Source organism: Dipodomys merriami, unplaced genomic scaffold (genome assembly GCF_024711535.1).
Source record: "Dipodomys merriami isolate MVZ:Mamm:240054 unplaced genomic scaffold, mDipMer1.0.p SCAF_252, whole genome shotgun sequence".
In the NCBI taxonomy this organism is placed as follows: domain Eukaryota; kingdom Metazoa; phylum Chordata; class Mammalia; order Rodentia; family Heteromyidae; genus Dipodomys; species Dipodomys merriami.
This window is the reverse complement of record NW_027203960.1, coordinates 851,323-867,374: the sequence shown is the minus strand read 5'-3', so window position 1 is coordinate 867,374 and position 16,052 is coordinate 851,323.

The window sequence follows — 16,052 nt, the reverse complement described above, 5'->3', positions numbered from 1 at the left end:
GCTTAGCTAGTAAAAATCTTCTTCCATTCTGTTCTCTTTCTATATATCCTGCTAACATTTTCCTTTGGCATGAAGAAAATCTTCAGTATGATGCAATTCTATTTACCCAGAAAAAGAATGATATTACACCATTCATAAGGAAATGGAAAGACTTGGACCAAACTTATATTAAGTGAAGGAAGATAGACTCAAAGAAATATAAGTTGCCTGATTTCTCTCATTTGTTGTATTAGAATGTGCCTCTAATTCTAAAAGTAAAAACACTTGGATGGTAAAAGAGAAAACATTACACTTGCACATGATAAATTATAAGGGATTCTAAACATTTATACAGTGAGGTCAAAGGAGGATGCCTTTTTAAGAAGATCACCAAGGGTAAATAGCTATATGAATATCATCATATAAAATAATGTTCATTAAAATAATCTCCAAGAAATGACAATGAGAGTTTTTTTTATTATTTTGCTTTTTCCTTCTGTGTTCTGATGCTGTATTTTTTATATTTCTGCACCTTTTGTCTCATATGTAAGTTTGGAAAGTGCAATGGGGAACACAGAGATGGTGAGACACAGAGTTAACAAATACAGCAGTGCTACTCAATAGACACTACATTGTAAATGAACTATACAACTTATGGGGGAGGGAGGTTGAAAGGGAAAAACTGGGAGGATATGAGGGAAGAGGTGACACTGTTCAAAAAGAAATGTGCTCTCATTATTTCACTTATGTAATGGTAACCCTTCTGTACATGATCTTTACAAATTAAAAATGGACCTCATAAACAGGCCAGAGTAGCTATACTAATATTAGATAAAATATGCTTTAAATTAAAAGTGGTATGAAAGTAAAAAAGAGACAAAGAAAGATATTAAATATTCATAAAGAAAACTCTCCATCACAGGGATATAACAATTTTAATTATCAATGCCTTGAATCCTAGAGCTCCCAAATTCATCAGACAAATACTACTTACACTAAAAACATGCATACATCCAAATACATTGTTGGTTGCTTGAACACATCATTTTTACCTCTGGACAGGCCACCCAGGTAAAAACTTAGCGAAAAACTTCAGAGCTAAATAATTGCATTGACAAGCTATACCTAACAGATATCTACAGACTATTTCACCTAACAGCTTCACAATACATATTCCTCACAGAAGCCCATGGAACATTCTCCAAAATCGATCACATCTTAGATCACAAGGAAAGTCTATGAAAATCCACAAACAAAAATGAAATTACTCTTTACATCTTGTCAGACCACGATTGGACCAAATTAGATCTTGACATCAAAAATCATCACAGAAAATTCTGAAACTCACAGACTGAATAACACATTGATAAATCATCAGCGAGTCACTGAAGAGATATGAAGGGAAGTTGCAACGTTTATGGAATTCAGTAGAAGCGAACATACAAAATACTACCACTTCTGGGACACAAAAACACTGGCAATACTCAGAGGAAAATTTATGTCTTTGAGTATGCATTTCAACAAATTAGAACCATCTTGAATCAGCACTAATGATGTGGAACTAGGTCTTTGAGAAACAGGAAAAGCCAAACCAAAAACTGGTAAACAGAAATAATACAAAGTAGATTAAAGAAATAAATGAATTAGAGTCTTAAAAATGTACAATCATAATTGACATTTATCTACTAGTAGCTCACATATTTGCCCAATGAATGTCAACCTACCTATTTTCAGAGATAGTCTCAACCAGCTAAAACCAGTGAACAAAACAAACTTCTAGGATTCTAAGAAACAACATTTTTTGCCTTTTTAAAATAAATTTACTCTGCTTTTCTTATGAAGGTGATTTATAGATGGATTACAATTACATGAGTCAGGTAAAGAGTACATTTCCTTTTGTGAAATGTTTTCAGTTCCCTCACTTGTTTCCAGTCTCACTCTCCTGTCCCCACCCATGTGTTAAATAGTTCACTTTCATCAATGTGCAATTTTTTGCTCTTTTCCCTAAAGCTCTGTGCCCACCCCTCACCTTCCTGAAGATGTACAATAAATATATCAGGCATAAGGTTAAGAAGAGAGAATTATCACAAAGTATAAAAAATAAACAGAAAACAAAAAGTTTTCTGTTTCCATATCTCATAGTTTGTTTGCATATGCATATCTTGTTATATAAACATAATTGTTTTTTATCAAAAAGTTAATTCAGGGATTAAGGTGTGATAACATAATTTTGCTTTCTATTTAATAATGCTTTTTATTTTAATATGAAAGTTGTAAGTAACACAATTCAAGTCCTAGTGAAATTTATAGGCTTAGATTTAAAGTTAAATTTTCAAAATGCCTAATATTTCCATTTTGGCAACCAAAATGAAAAACAGGCATGTTTTATCCTCAAGAATGTCATTATTTCATATGTAAAAAAGTAAACTACATGTAATATTAATTCAGTGGAAATGAGCAATCAAATAATTATGCAATGCATCAATTCCATAGATTATGAAATTTATTGATAAAATTAATAAAACTTCTTTTAAGTAGATTACTTAAGACATGAAACAATGATAATTTTCTTTTCTAGGTGAAGTTGGTATAGAAATTAGAGTTCTGTGTGCTTGATACGTGTCGATTTACACACATGATTGGCTCATCTCTATGTTATTTGAAGATAACTGAGAACAGGACTAGAATAAAAAAAATCACGCAAATGCTTAGCTGTATTTTGTGACTAAATATCACTTTATTTTATTTGAAAAATCTGGTAAATGTATTTAAGTCGCATCAACAATAATGAGAAATAAACAGCCCATATCTCCTTAAAAGACAATAAGAAAAAAGGAAACAACAGAAAAAAATTGAACTTCATTTTGCACGTGGTCTTTGTATATTTTGGTGCTTTGTAATTGTGGATTATGTGACTATCCCATGAATTTGGGCTCAAATCAGAATGGCTATTGGAACAAAATTTCAAAATGTAGAGCAGCTAACACAGCTGTGCAGTTGTTTGTAGGATTCAATACATTTGCAGCTGGACATCAACTATACAAAGGAAATAATTCTACTGTTTTGCAGGCAAGAATGTGATGAAAAGCATACTTTTATCTTCTTAGATGAAATAAGAAGACCACACTTTAAAAGATGACTAAACGATCATCCTTTTGAATAACAGTGCCATTTTTTGGGGGGGGGGTCCGGTCGTGGGGCCCGAACTCTGAGCCTGGGCGCTGTCCCTCAGCTCTTCAGCTCAAGGCTAGTGCTCTACCACTTGAACCACAGTGCCACTTCTGGCTTTTTTTCTTTTTGCTTATGTGGTGCTGAGGAATCAAACCCAGGGCCTCATGCATGCAAGGCAAGCACTCTACGATTGAGACACCTTCCCAGCCCAAACAGTGCCATTTTAAAGGCATTCTAGATAATTCAAGTCCTGCATTCCTCCACAAACATTAATGCCATTCACAAATCATTGCTGAAGGGAATTTCCAGTTTTATTTGATATTTCAAATTGCTTAGTAGTAACAGAAAAAATAATTCAAGTTGTTGAGAAAATTTACTTTAGAATAAGCAAACAAATCAGATTCAATTCCATAGCATAACCTTTACGAAAAAGGAATTAAGGAATATGGCATGTCCTTTGTAATTTAATATGAATAATTAGGGCAAAATGCCAAAAACAGACTCTAAAAAGAATTCTTTGTTAAGATATATTAAAGATTACCTACAGACAGGTAATTTTACTTACATTTTCTATTATATGATAACATATTTTTGTCTGCTAATCAGAGAGACTCAAAATTATTTTTAATTATGATATGAAAAATGCATCATCATGAATAAATGAAATCAGGGAGTACATGGCTCGAGAGCTGGTTGGTTCTGTTAAATGTTCTCATTATTTTGAATTTCTGGTGTTTTTGTATGTGTGGAATTATGAATGTATTTTATGTCTGGGCAGGAAGATTGATTATTAGATCATTGTCTGATACCCAATGTCAGGAACCTAACCTGAGTGAAAGTGGTAAATGTGTGTGTGTGTGTGTGTGTGTGTGTGTGTGTGTGTGTGTGTGTGTGTGTGTGTGTGTGTGTATGTGTGTGCCTGCCAGTCTGTATTTAGAAGGAAGTGTCTTATTTCTCTCAGGGTGTATTCTATTAGTTTTATTACATTAATGACAGCAGATAGACGTAGTTCACATTTTCAAACTTATGTTTATATTCTTTTGATTGCATGAACAAACTAAAAATTTATGTTTGGGGTATGAGTTTTGCGGAAGGTCAGCTGAAAGTATAAACATTTGGAATCTTGAGAAAGATATCAATGACGATCATTTCAGTATAGAACAATTTTAGACAACACTTGCAAGGATATGTCATCCTATATGAAAATGAAACATTTATTGATTTTTCCATAGCTACAGTATTCTATAAATTTGTAGGACAACAAGTTAAATTATGGAAACATAAAAGTAATGTGATTATTTATTTCATACAGTTTTACATTTTAGTTTTGTCAAGTCAAAATATCATTTAGTTTTATTGTATAGGAAGGAAAACCCTAAATATTATAGTTTGTTCCATATTTCATATTAGGAAGCTTTCTTTGTATCAATAAGTTTATTTCTTTTGTTTCTGCTTTCCTATTCATAATTCTGTTTCTCATAATAGTTTTATAAGGAATTTTTCTTTCTCCCAATTTGGGGCTTGAACATAACTCATGCTCTGTTTGCTACCAGTAGTCAGTCTACTATTTGAACCATGTCCCAGCCCAGAAATTTTTGTAGTTTATTGGAGATAGAACCTCATGAACTTTCCTACCAGACAGAAAACCATTATCCCCCAAGTCTCATCTTTCTTAATCACTAGCATTATAGAGATGAGTCATGGACCCCAAGAGTCAATGACTTTTCATGTCTTATAGAATACACATGTTTGCTAGTAATTGTAATTATAAATTACCACAGCTTGAGTGCATTAACACTGTAAATACATTTCCTCTGAGTTAGTGGAACTAAAACTCCAAGATCAGAGTTTGCTTCTTCTGAGTCCTCTTTCCTTGGCATATTCAAGACCTTCTGCTTCTCTTGGAGGAGACTTCAACTTCAATGGTACCATTGAGATTCTGTTTCCATATGCAGTCACTTTCTAAGACAATAAGTTTTTGATCTTTAGTATGATTTCAGTGGGACAGTATCCAACACATAACATATTACTTAATGGATGAAAGAAAATTTCTAATAGGAAATCATTTGTTTGTGGCATGGAAGTTATGGTTATACTTTTTAAAAATAGCAAAAAAGTAAAGGCTTTATTAAAGCTTGTTAAACGTGTATGAAATCTTGACCTTAGACATGCCAAATTCTTACCCTGGCACACACTTAAATTTCTAGGGGAACTGGAGGATTGAACCCAAAACCCTATACTTGTGAAACAGCCACTACTACTACCATATCTGCAGATTATAATTGGATTGCTTATTTTGAGGCAGTATCACTATGCCTGGGTATTCTTGGACTGTGGTCCTCCTAACACAAACATAAAACATTGCACCCAGCAAATGGTTAGAGTATCTGAAACTTCATTTTGTGTTTGGGCTTGCTTGGAGCTGGAATTCTCTAATCTCTGTTTTCCAAGTAGATAATATAGATTTGAGCAACTTTATCCAGTAAAAGTATGCAATTTCAAAATATCTTGATAGTGCCTATATTTGTGCTTAATATATAAGCTAACCATAATTTTCTCCCTCTTTTGTTTAGTACTCTGAGTTAAAAACATTGACTTTCTTAATATACATGGCTTTGTTTTGGATGAAATCCTATCACAATAAAAAAAATCCCCCAAAGTTTATGTCAAAAATCATGGAAAAGAAGGCTTCTGTTTGGAAAAAAAAACACTGATCCTTAAGTTATAAATGCAGTATATTTATAGTGTTCGTCAATACTTTCTTAAGTATGAGGAGGAAGGCAGAATTGTGAAAGATGTCAGGTCTCTGTAGAAATTCTGTAGTTGTCTCTTCATGTTATCTTCCTTCATTAAAGCTTGCTTTATTAAAATGCTCTGGGTGTGGCTCATTTTATGCCAACACAAAATATCAAAAACCAATGACATTTTCACTGAACAAACATTCATTAAAAATCAAGAAATTATAAAGTAAAACACCATGCCATTTTTTTTGTCTGTCATGGGGTTTGAACTCTGGGCATGGGCACTGTCTCACAGCGCTTCAGCTCAAGGCTAGCACTGTACCACTTAAGCCACAGTGCCGTTTCTGGTTTTTAGGACGTTTATTGGAGATAAGAGTCTCACAAATTTTTTGTCCATATAGCTTTCAACCACTATCCTCAGATCTCAGAGCCATGAGTAGATAGGATTACAAGCATGAGGCACCAAAGCCCAGATCCAAGTCAATTTTTAAAAAGCAAGCTTATTGAAACTTCTGGCTTTTTCCAATAAACAAACTTATTTTTTCAGCATTAATTTATAACTATGAGTTATTTTTAGATGTAACTGGGATTTTTAATAGATTCAAATATAATTTTTACTATTACTCAGTATCTCCCAAATATCCACTATCATTAACTTTGCACAAAGTCAATAATTACATACTATCTTACACAGTATTATTACATTCTATAATGCATATGGTGTGAAATGAAAATAGTTCGGACAATTTCATATAAATTATTAGGTGCTATTTTAACATTATAAAATCACAACTGTGTTTTTAAAATAAGAAAAAAAGATTTTAGTGTTAAAATCTAATATGAATGTGTAGTGTGTCCCCCACCCCCCAATACTCTGGTTTCTCTTCAGATCGTACAAATCTTTCGCCTTTTACTAAACCAAAAATTCTGAGTACATACAGACAAAATTATTTTCTTTTCACTAAAGACTTTGAAGTAATATCATTGGAAATAGTGAGGCAAATGGAGGAAGAATTCAACTCACATCCAACAATGTCTCTGTTATTTTGCTACTCCTCCACTAAGACCTGCCCATTCACAGTTGTCATAAAAATTCAAATGTCTCTCTTAGAATTCTATTTGAAAATCTTCTAAATCACTGATTCTATTTGTACTTTCTCTTATATGAAACAAAATAGAAACACAAAACAATTGAAATAAAATGCCCACATATGTTGAAGTCACCACAGCTGGAAAAACAATCAAGAAAGTGGAACTTCCCCAGGAACAAAAACATGTTATGTACAGTTTTTTAAAAGTACAAAAACCTCAAATACATGTTAATTTGAGTAGAGCTATAAGGATAACTGTCTCTCAGAAATAAGTTTGTTTTAATTTGTAATTAAGTTCATCTGGGTGAACCTAATATAGCAAATCCCTTGAAAGGATCACATTGTTTAAAACAAAGCTAACTGTATATGAAGTAAGATCTGCACATATTTAAAAGAAAAAATGCTATAGTATTAAATCACAAAAATCATGACATACTTAACATATTCATAAATGCAATGAATAAGTCCAATCGTATCCATATTGACAACTAAATATAATTGAGTTAACAAGCACAAAATATGCAAGTAATAGAATCTGAGCAGTTTACATGAGTGTACCAATATAAACCTACTCTAAATTACACTGTTTGTAGAAGAATGAACATGGGTTATCTAAAGGCAAACATCAGCACTTTATATTAATGAAAGTAAAAAATCTCATGAAAAGAGAATAGTAGCTTCTGGAAAATGCAATTTTAATAAATGGTGGTCAAAATATTTCTAGTGCTGACAAAATTGCATACCTATTTAGTGAGATCGAGAAAAGACCCAAGATACTCGAAGTGATTTGAAAGGTTGGCAAAGTAGCAGGGTACAACTATAACATTATTTTGGATGTTGACTCTGGCATGGAATTCAAATACTCTTTGATCTGACAAATGAATATATGAAAGAACAGAACTTCTCCAACTAAATATCAAGACCTAACTAAACATATAATCAGAAAAGTCATCATGCAAACCTTATTGCAACCTGGATAAAAAAAAATCAGTCATACTGATTCTGTATTTATTGTAAATGTTGATTTTTTTTCATAAATTATTTCCTTTAGCTTGCATTTTTAAAACATTTTGTTAAGTGTATATGGTTAACTAATTTTGGATTTCTTCTGCAATTTAGTTCTGAGTATAATGTCTCACTTCAGTTCCTAACCGATGAAATGATGTTGTTCACAAAACAAATGCTCATAATCACTGTTTGTAATACACAGAATCTCATAAGCATGACACCAGTAAGCAGAGGTTAACATTTTGATATCATGGTCTCATGACTGATGAGGCCTATCTGCATGAGTATACTTGTACCTAGATTCCTCAGCCTAAATTTAGCCACTTTTAAAAAGTGTCACCTTTATCTGTCACCTATCAGCGATTAAACCTGAGTATAAAGCCTAAGGAAAATGATAAGGTAAGAATTAAGCTTTTCTGGGTTCACTGTATTTGATGTAGGTATAATTTGTGGAGGGGAAGGGAAAAATTGTTTAAATATGGATACAGGTGGACCCATTGCAACAATGAGATGTACAAGTCGTTATGTCGAAAACGAACTTTACAACTTTGGTGCAGGGGGCGGGGTGGGGGGAGCGGGGAGGATTGTGCGGGTTAGTGGCGGGGGAAGGATGAGAAGGGATGGGAAGGGGAAACAAAGGTGCGGCTACGATGCTTGATAAGAAATGTACTCATTATATTGCCCATGTAATTGTAACCCCTCTGTATAGTATTTTCACAATAAAAAAATAATTTAAAAAAAGAATTTAGTTTTTCTGGATATAAAGTAAACAAAATGAAGCATAAACTAAATCACTGGTTTAAAGTCAAACTATTTCTCCAAAACATTCTAAACATTTCCTTACAATGCGTATTATTCTCAAGAAGGGAATGGGTAAAGTGAGAAGAGGACTAACCAAGCATTGTCTTCAAATATACATAATTTGGATTTACCTCTTTATTTCACTATAAGCATTTTTTATTTGAAAAAAACCTGTTTGAATATTTGATTTCCAGATCAGGTATAATATATCCTAGTTGCATACACCAAACTACAGTCAGAAAATGGCATATAGCAATTAAGTAAGAAAACATATTCAATAAATAGCAAAAGTATATACCTATAGAGATAATATTTTGAAGAATGCATTGAAAATATTCTAATATAATAATTAAGTTGATTGAACAACTTCACATTGACAGCAATTAACTAGAATACTTTAATGCTAATTGGACAAGATTATCTTTCTAAATGAGCAAAATATATTTCTCCTTTTACTTTGTCAAGGAATTAACTGAAAAAAAGAAATTAACATATGAATCTATAACAACTGGAATGAATTTTTGTCTTTTTATTGGAAATTTTAATTTCACAAAGTATTTTTAATTGTGTTATACACATATGTCCACTTAGTGTAGCTTGTTAAATTTTATTCCTGTTATTAATTTCATCACCCTATTTTTATACTTACATTTTATTATGTGATCATACTAAGTTATAAAGTATTTGAACACATTAACTCCAAACTATTTCTCTTCATCTCCTCATTCACTATATTCCAAACTGAATAAGTTACATCTTTTTGTGTGTGAAAATACTGTACAAAAGGGTTACAATTACATGGCCAAGATAATGAGTACATAGCTTTTTGGGGGGAGGGTGTGTGGTCGTGGGGAGTTAACTCTGGGTTGGACGCTGTACCTCAGCTCTTCAGCTCAAGGCTAGCGCTCTACCACTTGAGCCCCAGGCCCACTTCCAGCTTTTTTTCTTTTTGCTTATGTGGAGCTGAGGAATTGAACCCAGGGCCTCATGCATGCAAGGCAAGTGCTCTACCACTGAACCACCTTCCCAGCACCAATGAGTACATGTCTTTTTTTAATGTGATATATATTTTTTTATTTTTTATTGTGAAAATACTGTACAGAGGGGTTACAATTACATGGGCAAAATAATGAGTACATTTCTTATCAAGCTTTGTAGCCTCCTCCTTTATTTCCCCTGACTATCCCTTCCCATCCTCCAATTGCCCCCCCACCCAATACTTCCAGTTCCCCCTCCTGCCCCCGCCATGCCACAACAAAATTGTAAAGTTAATTTTCGATATAACGACTTGTACATCTCATTGTTGCAATGGGTCCACCTGTATCCATATTTAAACGATTTGTTTTTCCCTTTCTCCTCCACAAATTATACCGACATCAAATACAGTGATAGCAGGGGTTATACTTTGGGGGAGGGACATACATAGTAACAAAGAAATGATCTTATCAATGTGTTAGAAACAATCACATGAAAGAAAAAAAAACAACATTTGAATACATATCCTAGGGTTCATTTCCCTAACATCAACTTATCTGACGTTTTCTGCTTGACTCACACATATACTAGATACTGCAAATAAGGGAAATCATGGGACCTTTCTTTCTTTGGGCTTGGCTTACTTCACTTAATATAATTTTTCCAAAACTTTCCATTTCCTAACAAATGGGGCAATGTCATTCTTTCTGATGGAGGCGTAGAATTCCATTGTGTATGTATACCACATTTTCTTGATCCATTCATCTACTGAGGGGCATCTGGGTTGGTACCATATCTTAGCTATAGTAAATAATGTTGCAGTAAACATAGTCATGCTGTTAGCTTTAGTGTGGTCTTGTTTGTAAACATTTGGGTAAATACCCAAAAGTGGGATTGCTGGGTCATAGGGGAGCTCTAAGTGGAGTATTTTGAGGACCCTCCATACTGCTTTCCAAAGTGGTTGAACAAGTTTACACTCCCACCAACAATGAACTAAGGTTCCTTTCTGCCCACATCCCCTCTAGCATCTGTTGTTGTTAGAGTTCTTGATTTTTGCCATTCTAACTGGAGTGAGGTGGTATCTCAATGGTGTTTGGATTTGCATTTCTTTTATGGCTAGTGAGGATGAGCATTTCTTCATGTGTCTATAGGCCATCCTTCTTTCTTCTTCAGAGAAGTTTCTCTGTAAGTCTCTACCCCACTTATTTATTGGGCAGTTGTTTCTTTGAAGATTTGTTGTTGGGGGGCTGGGAAGGTGGCTCAGTGGTAGAGCACTTGCCTTGCATGCATGAGGCCCTGGGTTCGATTCCTCAACACCACATAAGAAAAAAGCCGGAAGTGGCACTGTGGCTCAAGTGGTAGAGCACTAGCCTTGAGCTGAAGAGCTCAGGGACAGTGCCCAGGCCCAGAGTTCAGGCCCCACAACTAAACCAAAAAAAAATTAAAAAAAAAAAAGATTTGTTGTTGGGGGACTTAATTTTTTGAGTTCCAGGTATAATTCAGATATGAGCCCTTTGTCCGTTGTATGGCTAGTGAAGATCTTCTCCCAATGTGTGGGCTTTCTATTGATCTTGCTAGCTGTGTCCTTTGCTATGCAGAAGCTCTGCAATTTCATGCAGTCCCATTTATACAACCATTCTTTAATTTGTTGTGTTTCTGGGTCTCTATTAAGAAAATTTCGACCTGTGCCAAGGAGACCTATGGTTTCTTCTATTCCATCATGAACTGTTTTCAGAGTGTCTGGTTTGATTCTGAAATCTTTGATCCACTTGGAGTTGATTCTGGTGCAGGGTGATATATAAGGATCTAGCTTTAGTTTTCTACAAGTACTTAACCAATTTTGCCTGGGCCATTTACCGAAGAGGCTGTCTTTCTTCCATTCTACTTTTTTATCTCCCTTGTCTAAGATTAGATGACTATAGGTCTGTAGGTTCATTTCGGGGTTTCCAATTCTATTCCATTGGTCCTGAGGTCTATTCTTGTGCCAGTATCAAGCTGTTTTGATCACTATGGCTTTGTAGTTGAGTTTGAAATTTGGTATTGATATTCCTCCAGCATTGTTCTTTGTTTGAGCATCGTTTTTGCTATTTGGTGTCTTTTATTGTTCCTTATGGATTTTTGGATTGCCACTTCAATTTCTTTGAAGAATGAGGTTGGAATATTGATAGGTATCACACTGAATTTGTAGATATCCTTGAGAATTATTGCCATTTTCCTGCTGTTGATTTTTCCAGTCCAGGAGCATGGGAGATTTTGCCACGTTTTAAATTCTGTTTGATTTCCTATTTCAAGTTTTTAAAGTTTTCATCATAGATGTCCTTCACTTCTTTGGTTAAGTTAATTCCTAGGTACTATATGATTTGTGGTGTTATTACGAATGGTGTTTCTTTCCTAATTTCAGCCACACTTTTCTCATTATTGTCATACAGAAAAGCCATGGATTTTTGAGGGTTAATTTTATACCTTGCTAATTTGCCAATGTTTTGAATCAACTTGAGTAATTTAGGAGTGGAGTCTCGGATTCTTTAACTACAAGACCATGTCATCTGCAAAGAGGGAGAGTTTTACTTCTTCTTTCCCTAGTTGGATCCTCTTTATGTTTGCTTTTGTCTTTCACTGAATCTAGGCATTCAAATACTAGATTGAAGCGAATTGGAGAGAGTTGACATTCCTTGTCTTGGTTCTGACTTAAAATGAAATGGCTTTAGTTTTTCACCATTAAGTATAATGCTGGCTGTAAGTTTGTTATTCATAGCCTTTAATGTATTGAGGAATGTTCCATAGATTCCTACTTTTTCCAGAACCTTCATCATAATGGGCTGTTGGATCTTGTCAAATGCTTTTCCTGCATCTATTGAGATAATCATGGGGTTCTTATCCTTACTCCTGTTGATGTGATGAATCATATTAATTGATTTGCGTATATTGAACCAGCTTTGCATCTCTGAAATGAATCCTGTTTGATCGTGGTGTATGATTTTTTGGATGCATTGTTGAAGTCAATTGGACAAAATTTTGTTAAGAAGTTTTGCCTCAATGTTCATCAACGAAATGGGTCTATAGTTCTTTTTCTTTGTTGAGTCCCTGCCTGTTTTGGGGATGATGGTTATGATGGCTTTATAGAATGAGTTTGGTAGTGAACTTTCTATTTCAATTTCATTGAAGAGTTGGAGGAGTATTGTTGTGGGCTCTGCTTTGAATGCCTTGTAGAATTATGCTGTAAAACCATCTGGTTCTGGGCTTTTCTTAGATGGGAGGTCTCTTATTGCTGTATTTCAATGCTTGATATGGGCCTGTTAAGATGGTTTTACTCATCTTGGTCTAGTTTCGGCATGTAAATATTTCTGCCAAGTTCTCAAACTTATTAGCATATAGTTTTGAGAAGTATTACTTTATAATATTCTGAATCTTGGTTGTTTCTGTGCTGATATTTCCATTCTCATCTCTGAGTTTATTTATTTGGGTGTGTTCTCTTCTTTATCTCATAAGATTTGCTAAGGGTCTCTTAATTTTTTCGAAGAAGTAACTTTGTTTTGTTGATTTTTTGTTTTTTGTTTTGGATTCTAATTCATTTAATTCTGAGTTAATTTTAACTATTTCTCTTTGTCTACTGTATTGGGTTGTATCTTGCTGCTCTTTTTCAAGGAGGCTCAGATGTCTCATTAAATTGTTGGTTTCAGATCTTTCCAATATGTTGATGTAGGAACTCAAAGCTATAAACTTGCCCCTGAGTATTGCCTTTGCTGTGTCCCAGAGGAGCTGGTAATTTTTGTGTTGATTTTTGTTGAATATAATGAGCATTTGAATTTCCTTTCTAATCTCTTCCGTGACCCACTTGTGATTCAGCAGTGTGTTATTCAGCCTCCATTTGTTATAGGACATTATTTGCTGGCTTTTAGTGTTGAGTTCTAATTTTACTCCCTTGTGGTCTGAGAGAATGCAAGGTATAACTTCAATGTTTCTGAATTTGGACAAGTTTGCTTTGTGGCCTAAAATATGGTCTATTTTGGGAAATGTTCCATGTGTTGCTGAGAAAATGTATATTCTGATGCTGCTGGATGAAATATGCAGTAGATGTGTGTTAAATCTAATTGGTCTATGCAGTTGTTTAGATCTGCAGTTTCTCTGTTGAGGTTTTGCCAAGTTGATCTATCTAGTTTGGATTGTGGTGGGTTAAAGTCCCCAACAATTAATGTCTTTGCATCTAAGTGTGATTTGAGGGAAAATAGTGTTTCTTGGATAAATTTTGGTGCTCCTTTGTTTGGTGAATTGATATTTAGAATTATAAAATCCTCCTGACGGAGAAATCCCTTAATTAGTATATAGTGACCTTCCTTATCTCTACTCACTAATTTTAATTTGAAGTCTATTTTATATGATATTAGGATTGCATCTCCAGCCTGTTTATGGGGGACGTTTGCTTCCAGAACAGTTTAGCAGGGACAAGGAAGCATAGATAAACTGAAAGATAAAAATTGTGAAGATTTTAGGACACAATCAGGGTAACAAGGTCATGTGTGTGCAAACTGGGTACCCAGTACTAGGGTAGAAGCAATTGGCATGGTGGAGTGATGTAGTGCAGAGCTCTGCGTTTGCCTCTCCAGTTTTGGCTGTTAGATCTTTAGGGAACTACCTCTAGCAACTCATTACCAGCTTTTTGTGTTTAGGCACGTACCATGCATAAATGTCTACTCCAAGTACATTGCATTCTTTGACATCAGCTATAGGATCTTTGCCCTAAGCATCCTGAGAGACCACACTCCACAATGCTGCAGAACTGGCTCCACATAGTGAGCTTCAATCACCTCATACAACTCTCGCTGCTCCTTTCCAGTGTCAATTATCATGGTAACAAGGGATCTGAGATGTGTTCAGCAGCAGTGGGAAACTACCATTTCTTACCCTGGCATTCTGGGAGCTCCCTAGAAATGGGCAAGATCACTTGCTGGTCTTCCAACCTCTCCTTGTGGCTCTAGATAGTCAGACTCTTGTAATTCAGATGGGTTATTTTGATGTCCAGTTGGCCTCAAACTTGCTCTGTCTTCTCTCTCTAGGTGCTCATCAGCTTCAGCTGCCTCTCCTTTTCCCTCCAGGTAGTTCGCTTCATCTCCACATCCTTTGAATTGTGCTTCATATCAACCTGTAGTTTTCACACCAAACCCTTCCACATTCTCATCTACATCTCTAGCTGTGAATCTGGCACAACAATCTCATGTAAGTTCTTTATCTGCTTATCAAGATTTGAGCTGGAATCCAAGGTGGTACTAGCTAACTGAGAACACGGGAAGCATCTTAAATACTCCCCTGCCATTCACTGCTCATTGAGAAAGATGTAAATCTGTTGTGGTCAGTCTCTCCTTTTCCATTTCTGGTTCAGCAGAATAAAGTGAAGTCACAGTGGAGCTACCAGACAGCTGCTATGCCAGCAAGTGAGCCAACCAATGATAATTCAGTGAGGGGATACTTATCAAATATACTAGGGTAAATGCACATATTTGTAGGACACTAAGGGCTATCATCAAACTAGTTATTTTATGTCCCAAATAGCAGACCAATCTTAGGCTCTCCCCTACATCTTCCAGTTCTGAAGTCCCTGAGGACTTCTAAATACAACTCACAGCTATTAACATGGGTGAATAGAAAAGTATGGGTTAGTATTCTGAGGGTGTACTAAGGTGTTGTTTGTCATGACTACCATGAAATCAATGTCCTTTCTCTGACTTTCACCATATCTCTTTATTTGGTATAAGTGGCAGATTTCTTAGTGTGTCTTTTTTTCCTGTTAGTTCAGTGCACAGGTTAAAACATTAAGCATGCCAAAATATGGGTTTCGATTGTTCTAGGGGACATTTTGCATCCTGTCTTCCAAGTAACTCTCTTCTTGAGCCCTCATATGCATATGCTCACAGAAGTGAATGTCTCACAAACCATGGAATATAGTTGCTCAATGATGATTATCTCACACAGATACTCAAGCAGTTTGGGTCTGTAGCCTTTCTAAAAGGCCTTGGACTAGGTACTGTGCGCAACATTGACAGTAATTACTCAGAGCAATACCACTGACAGCAAGTGAACCTTGATTACTATTTAGCCCTTAGTGGTCCTACCTAGGGTATGAACACATGAAGAAACCCTGTTTAGACTATTGTACAGTGTCTCCAACAATGAAATCATTTTGAGCCTAGGAAAAAAAATCTCTATTTGTAAATCAGTACACATAAGAAGCAGATGATTCCCCATACTCAAACTCCAGGAGAACAGAGTGTAAGGATGTCTACACAGTTGG